Genomic DNA, 8,241 nt, shown 5'->3' on the forward strand with positions numbered 1-8,241 from the left:
TTTTTGAACATGTCTTTCTACGGTGTTATTGCTGAAATATGGTTGCTTTCGATTATACAAATTTCAAGATTCCAATGTTCAAGTGTGACTGGGTTGATAGCAAGAATGCAATTAGGAAGGATGACATGGGTTTCACTTTAGTGGATCTTGGTAGAGTTGGCTATAAATCTGATTCCTTCATCCTAGCTTCTCGGGCCGAAGCAAGTTTTCTATTTACGATCAACTTGACCAACGCGTGGTGGGTTGTTGTAGAATCTCCTCAAAGATGCTTTCACGAATCTGACGGCGATAACGATGATGAGCTCGTTGATGCTCATGTAGGAGATGACAATTTTGTTGAATTGCCAAATGTTGACTCATTGGATGTTAATGGCCGAATCTTAGTCGGTTCGTCGTCCGTGAAGATTGCAAGGGCACTTGGGTTGAGCATAAAGAAACTTCTTGATTTATTAGTTTTCATTGTTTTTTGTGGTGGAATCGATATTTGGTTTGTTAATAAGAGATTGTGACCAACTTTTGTCATTTATGTATTGTCCTTACGATTATTTTGGTTCTGTTCAAATGATGATATCAAGTTTTTGCCATAGACATGCTTGTTGCTACTGATCAATGTCATCTTCTAATGATTTTCCTATTCTATAGTTTTTTTGTAAGGTTTAGTTAGATATGGATCCAAAAACAAGTCCCAAATCATCTCAGAAAAAAAGGAAGCATCCAATCGAGGAAGGTGACAATATTACAAGTGTTAGGGATCAAGCTAAAAAACTTTCACTCACTAAGCATTTTAAAGGTAAGCTTGTGGTGGAGTTTAATGCGAAATGAAAGATCAAAGGTGCATTTATTCGAAGCGAGTTCAATAATTGGGTTGGCATACTAGTTAAAAATATGGTTCCACTAGCTGAGTACCCAAACTAGACGAAAGTTGACAAGCAAATAAAAGATGATGTATGGGATTCAGTGCTGGTAAGCGGTTGTTTTACCTATTATACTGATTTTGAATTATTATTATTGTCTTTATAGAAGTGTAGACTCATCTCTGCCTTGGTTATTGTAGGAAAAATTTGAGGCAGATCCTAAGTTTAAGAAAAAAGGATTGCAGCAATGTGGTAAGATATGGCGGAAATTTAAGAATTATTGCACAAAATATTTTGTCATACCTTACATAGATGACCCGATCTAATGAATCCACCAAAATCTATCGAATGTTAAGAAGCAAGATTGGGAGAAATTTGTAAAAATAAGGTTATCGGAAGAGTTCCAGGTATATATCTGTCATTTCCTTTGAATTTTCATTTCTAATAAATTTATAATTTTGTTAAGGTGTGATAAACTAATATACTATTTTCATTTGGGCTGTTAGGAACTAAGCAAGATTCAATTGGAAAGAAGAAACTTGAACAAGTATAACCATCGACTAAGCAAATTAGGTTATGATGGCCTTGTCGATAAGATGGTAAGTAGATATTATATTTAAGTTTGTTAGATAAAACAAACGTAGGTAATCTAATATTACTTGGTTGGTTTGGTTATTTGTAATTGATAATAGATAGAAGTTGGGATACCTATTGATGAAGATGATAGATCTCTTTTGTGGCGTTTAGCTCGACAAGACAAAAGTGGTGAATATCTTTGATGATGCCACAAAGGAGGTAGTTCAAAAGATTGTAAGTATCAAGCTCATCATTGTATGTGTGTTTTTTGAAGCATATTTGATATTGTGTAGGATACCTAGCTTGATATATTGATGTATTTTTGTCTTGATCTAGATGATGTGGTTCCCTATCTAGCTTGATCTAGCTTCGATTTATGATTTTTTTTTTTTGAACTAGCAAGCATAACGATGAACGCTCCGACCTGAGATTGAATGTAGTCTAGTAGTAGGCACTTCTAGGCACCTTTCCATCAGGGTTCGGTTCCAAACCCCTTTTGAGAGATAGTTTTCAAAGCTTCTACGGGCATGGCTTTTCACAGCCTTTGCTTGCTACCTTTGACTTCGCTGCTTATCCCTCCAAGGCTTCCTTTCTTGAAAGCTTCCTCTCCTTTTAAGTGGAGTGATCTTTCGCTTCCTCGACGCATACCCGAAAATAAAGATCAGGGTATCCCCTATTGAGTAAGCCAAAGCAAGCAACTATCTTTAGTTCTGACGGGAAGCTCCTCGCTTCTGGAGGGTTTGATGGACTTATTCAAGTGTGGGACATCACTTCAGGGTGGTTTCAAGTGTACACTTGAAGGTCCGGAGGGGGTATTGAGTGGGTTAGGTGGCATCCAAGAGGATATGTGGTCTTAGCTGGTTCAGAGGATTCCACAGCATGGATGTGGAATGGAGACAAGAATGTCTTTTTGAATATGTTTTCTGGTCATAGTAACAACATCGCGTGTGGTGATTTTACCCACGATGGTAAAATGGTTTATCTTGGTTCGAGGAGGATGCATCATTGAGGATCCGAATCCCAGAAATGGAGAGTGTGTGCATGTTGTTAGAGATCATCCATATCATACGGAGGGGTGACATGTTGAATTGATAATAGATTGTCATCCGTGATAAGTTCAGATATTATAATAATTAGCACCATTTTCCATATCGCAGTTTAGGTTATAAATCTAAATTGAAATATTTATAGTGAGCAGTTGGCTTGTTTTACCTTTGTTTGAAACTTTATCTTGAAGTTTTGTTTATAAGCTTAAAATGGAGAGGAATTGCGTACCACGAGACCTTTGATGCACAAAGACACGTTGATTATTAGATAAAATTTCGCCCGGTTACATTATAATACCGCTATAGGTAATCATATGGTACTAATCGAGTTATGAAGATATGGTTCCCAAAAAGATCAATTGTCTACTCTAGCATTGGTTGCCCTTTGCCAAGATAGATCACGCCAAAGCGGCGGTGTTATTTGCTATCACATCCGGTGGGCACCGTGGCATTCTACCAAGTTTCATGCGAAGACTATCGATTCCATCAGCGGTGATTACTCAAAATGTTATTGTTGTTTTCTTTGAGGCTCTCCGTAAGCTAGTCACTGTTTTGGTTTCATCCTTTTACGGTTTGCTTTCGGTATTGCGTGAAGAAGGGATTAATACCTACTCTTCTTCCTCTTCTTAAAGACACGGAACCCCAACATTTACATTTGGTTGGTGCTTGCAGTTCATGTTCATGAGGCATTTATGGATTATAGCAACCCGGCAGCCGCGACCGTTCGAGACTTGGGGGTTAGACAACACTATTGCTTGTCTCAAGACGAAGTTTGTTATATTGAAAGTGGCTCCGATGAAAGCGGGGTGAAGACTCTCATAGTTTTGGTAAGGGAAAACAAGTTGTCGATGTTGAGGCCGGCGAATTTGGATAACAGCTGACCTATTTATTCGATGGATTGGTTGCATACCACCGTGCAGTTACTAATGAAAGCTTTGTTATGTGCTATTTCACTTGGAACTTATGCCCTGGGAGCTCGGCTCGCTTATAGTGTTTAGCGAAAGTTTATTGCCTCATTGCCTTTGTATCATCTTGAGGAAGAGCAAAAGATTTTGGTGGTGGGGTATTCTCACTTGCAGCAAGCTGTCATGAGTGATCTCATTCATGAGATCCTACTTGTTTTCTGTCTTAGATCTTTGTGATTTGCCATCCGCTTTCGGAGGCTGTAATGGGTGGTGTTATTTGCTCTGCTTGGATTTGCTGTTGCATGCATACCACGGTCTTGGATGCATTGTGCTTGAATAACAAAGGCCGCAAGCCGTTAAGGATTGCAATGCTTTGAGGTCCTTTGTAAGAATATTTACTTCGGGGCGTATGTACGGCCTCTTTCGAGGGATGCTCGGGATCATTGTCTCTGGATTAGATGAACTAATGCGTCATGCTTCTTCATTCGTGGTCCCGGAGTGGATATGTTAATGGAGATATTGTTTACCATTTCAAAGATTGGTCATGGGGTTGAAGCTCCTTCCTTGGCCACCGAATCAATAGGTTGTTCATTTTTGTTCCAATGGAAACCGATCTGAGAAGAAAGTATTACGGTTTCAACCGGTGATGATGGGGAATTTTTAAAGATGGAAACCCGGAACAAATAACTGAAGCATCTCGATGGTTCTTTAGCAAATATTGAGTCTTTCCTTCCCGAATGCATAAATAATGGGGCCCGTCTTCTTGAAACGATTCTTGAATCTTGACACATGCCGTATACTTATTGATAAGAAAGGGATTGAAGCCGTTACCGCTGCAGTTGTTCACCTTGCCACTAATGCGCTTACATTTTCAGGTTAGGCAGAGTATATATGTTGCTTTCGGGAACTTTTGCCTCAATATTCTACTACTCTTTCGAACATTATGCACATTTTTGAGGGAACGTCGAAGGCAACAAATGAAACTTTAATTTTGGTGAGTGGGATTCATCTAGCTAAGCTTGATTACGGAAAGCAAATGGAGGTCATCGAGAATTCTTTTCTGTCTTGAAGGTCTTTCTGTCCAACTTTGTGTTGAAAGGTTCTAGCGGTATGGTATCTGAATTGGGGTCCCCGGATCTGATGTGTTGAAGGATTTTGGCATTGCTTACGAGGAAATAATATGGCAAATATCTTTAGCCGATGATTCAAGGTGGAAGGGAAGATGGAAGATAGAGAAGTTATAACAAAGAATGCTACTTTATCGTCATTTCTGGAAATGGTGATGATGCAAGCGTTGTACCAATGGTAAGATACATGAATCCACTCTCAACACGTAACAATTCCCAATCCAATGGAGTCGCGGAGGAGGAAATCTTATCGGTATTTCGATCGGTTCGTTACGGTGAAGTTGCAAACCGTCATGGTAGACATGGGTTGACACGGACGGGGTGGAAGGATCGGTCGACAAATAGAGGCTTTCGGCATTGATGCAGAAAGTTCAGTGAATGTTCTTGATTATGCTTCGTCCAAGACACCAAAAATAAAAGTCGATGTTATTATCATGGAAAGTCTAAGTAAGGTTGCTTTTGCAATCGCTCTTTCTCTGTGACTCTTGTTAAAGGGATTTAAAGATCCAAACCGTCGCGAGGATTGACTCTAGTTCATTAAGTTCTCGCATCTAAGAGCCTTGCTAGTTATACGTCTAAAATCTTTCATGATTCTCTAAGCTTTACGGACATTCTTCATCTGCTTCCCTAGAAATATCATTTGTCATTTTGAAATGTAGATATCTTGGGAAGGTTGTGGATGACACTTGCCTGCGTGACTCTTGTTAAAGGGATTTAGCAGTCCACTTTACTCTTGTCACCAAGCTCTTCATCTCGAGGGCTCGGTTGCTTGTTTAACCTGCTGCAGCTGGATTGTCGATTGAGTTGTTTCCGTTCCTAGGGATCTGAAGTGTTTGTCCGTATGTTGGATCTCGGGTTTTGGATGTTGTCCTTCCCATATGGAACCATCACATGTTTCCACTTGCAGCCCTGCTTTCATTACCTCCATGGTCTCCCTTGTTACTCATATATACTACGGTGTGGTAGATGTAAAGCAAAGGCGACATGGTGTTATTGTGGCGCATCTGGCGCCTCATGGCTCCACCTCGGATGAAGCAACTATTGCTACTATAGTTGAGATGGGTTTTACTTGAGCCAGAGCTGAGGAAGCCTTGAGGCAGGTGGAAACAAACAGTGGAGCCACCAATCGAGTTATGAAGATATGGTACACAATCCAATTGAACCATAACTTTCACCAGATCTCGAGTCACCACACGCTTGACACGTATCTCGCCAACTGAAGTTGAGGTGTTGGCAAGATCTGCAATTCCAATATATCGGTATCTACTCATCTTCTCTGTCTGAAGAAAGATAAGAATAATCCGATCATAAATTAGCTTAATTATTTACATATCGATATTATCTCCTACACATTGACTAAGTTTTCTATGATGGTTTTTAACGATATACTACTCTTGCAGAAATAGAATGACAATCTTGAAAATCCGCCGTCTTCGTCTCTTCTTAGAACAACCTGTGGTCGCTCATTCGTTGATTTTGAATTTTATATCTATTTTTGCAGGAGGAGCTGAAAAATAAAGGTAGAGGGGGTTTTGGCAAATGAAGGAAAGAATGACATACTTACTATGGCATTGGGAACTCGAGCCTAGTGGTCGAGTTAGAGAATGGTGGACAATATCGACTCCCACTATGTACTTCAATCTTCCTAATAAAAGATCAAAGAAATATCACGAGGATTTGGAAGTGAAGTTGAAAAGAAAGAAGCTCAAAGCGAAGTGAAAAATTTTGGTGCTACATGTGCTTAAAGAACAAGGTGAGACTAATTCACCAACGACGAAGCTGTTGAGCGCCGAGTTGCTCAAGCAAGGACCAAAACTTCGTCAACTTCGTTGCCATTAGAAAATGTGGAATCAATAGTGCCAAAAGTGATAATAGGCATAAGGTGATTGGCAAGTCTAAGCAGGTAAGTTTTTTGGCTTTAAATTTGTATTTTTGATTTTCTACATATTTCAAGTGTTCTCTTTAACTAAACTCATATTTAATGTATAGAGAAAAGATGGTGGTCAACAAAAAAAAGGTGTGACTTCAGTAAAACTTAAGTCGAAAAATGTACAGGTAAGCTCATTCTATAGTTGCCTTAACCATGTTATATTCATTGTGGTATAATAAATGCAGGGAATGATACGTAGCTTTTTTCATTCCTTTATTCCAAGTGCTTCACATATACTAACTTGATGTACACTTAGGTCATATAGTCAAAATAGACAACGGAAAGAGCATTGTGGATTCCGAAAAACTTAAAGCTAAAGATGGGAAGGTAAAAAAAATATTTTCTTAATTAAAAAGGTTGATTAAATGTTTGTGTCAAATTTGTTACTAGATAATGTTGTTTTTGTTTTGCTTATTTGTTATAGGAGTAAATGGGGAATGATCGTAGTTTTTTTTTCATTCTTTTATTCCAAGTGCTTCACATATACTAACTTGATGTACACTTTGTCGTATAGTCAAAATAGACAACGGAAAGAGCATTGTGGATTCGAAAAACTTAAAGCTAAAGATGGGAAGGTAAAAAAAAAATATTTTCTTAATTAAAAAGGTTGATTAAATGTTTGTGTCAAATTTGTTACTAGATAATCTGTCTTTGTTTTGCTTATTTGTTATAGGACCAAGATTGTAGATTGGCATTGGGATCTAAAGACAACATTGTTGCCGAAGGTCGTGTTTTAGCAAGGAAGGGGCGAGGAGGATCTTTTGTTCACAACATGCCTTTGGGAGAGTCATATATGAAGGTCTCAATAAATAAAGCATTGTGTGGTGATGCCTTTCTCGGTTCAAAGCGGCGCGATGAACATGTATTTGTTAAAGATGCGATAAACTTCGTTTGTGGCATGGCCTAAGGAACTTGTGATACTTAAAAGTGACGAGGTAGTATAAGGATATGGATATTTGTATGGTAATTTATTTAATTTTGTTATATAAACATCAATTTTGTTCATCAACTTTTTGTTAGGTAGAGAAGCGTATTCCACTTCAGCAGGGCGTATTCAATATAAGATCAGAAAGTTTGTGGGATTGTGTCGACAAAATAGTGAAAGAAAACGCTTTTATAGAAGTTCCAATGGTTGGAACTCTTTTCCATGATGAGATGGAGGAAGTACGAGTTTCAAAAGATGAGTTGATGGATGTGTGTGAGAAGAGAATGTTAAATGGTAGCTGCATTATCTCCTACATGAGGTATGAATAATTTGGTGAACTTATTTGTGTTAGTTATAATTTAACTTTTTCATATGCGACGACTTAACAGGGAATGTATATATATGTTGTAGATATTTATATGCGACTTTTGGAATTGCTTTCGAGCAAAGTATGCATTTGGTAACCCGAGAAAGTTTTACTATTTATACAAAAGATGATGAGAAGGCTCGATATATTTGAAGTTGGCTAAAGAACACGGTGATCGTGTGCTTTTAATTCCTTTCAAACTGAGGGGTAGCTGTGTTTATACATTTGTAGTACATATACATTATTTTCATATAATTAAAATTATTTTATTTTTATTTTTATTTTTATTTATTTTTTTTCGATTGGTTATATAATTAAAAGTACTTAATTGAATTTGTATCCACATAACTGGTCATGTAGGGGGCATTGGGTCTTAATGGTTCTTGACATACCATCAATGGAAGTGTCTTGGTTGGATTCTTTAAAAGATTTTTCGTGGGCGCCGGGATCGACTTTTAAATTATTAGTAAACACGTGAGTTTAGTCTTTATTTATTGTATTTTTCATTGTA

The 8,241-nt window shown here is 38.0% G+C and overlaps 1 long non-coding RNA gene across 1 annotated transcript; it reads left to right on the plus strand.

Annotated features, from left to right (window-relative positions):
• Positions 1-1,200: 1,200 nt before the first annotated feature.
• Positions 1,201-1,623, plus strand: LOC147487836 (uncharacterized). The gene is made up of 3 exons (XR_015200709.1): positions 1,201-1,261; positions 1,361-1,453; positions 1,547-1,623. It is a non-coding gene; the product is annotated as an uncharacterized LOC147487836 (long non-coding RNA).
• The last annotated feature ends 6,618 nt before the right edge of the window (positions 1,624-8,241 follow it).

This window comes from Coptis chinensis, chromosome 7 (assembly GCF_015680905.1).
Source record: "Coptis chinensis isolate HL-2020 chromosome 7, ASM1568090v1, whole genome shotgun sequence".
NCBI classification, from domain to species: domain Eukaryota; kingdom Viridiplantae; phylum Streptophyta; class Magnoliopsida; order Ranunculales; family Ranunculaceae; genus Coptis; species Coptis chinensis.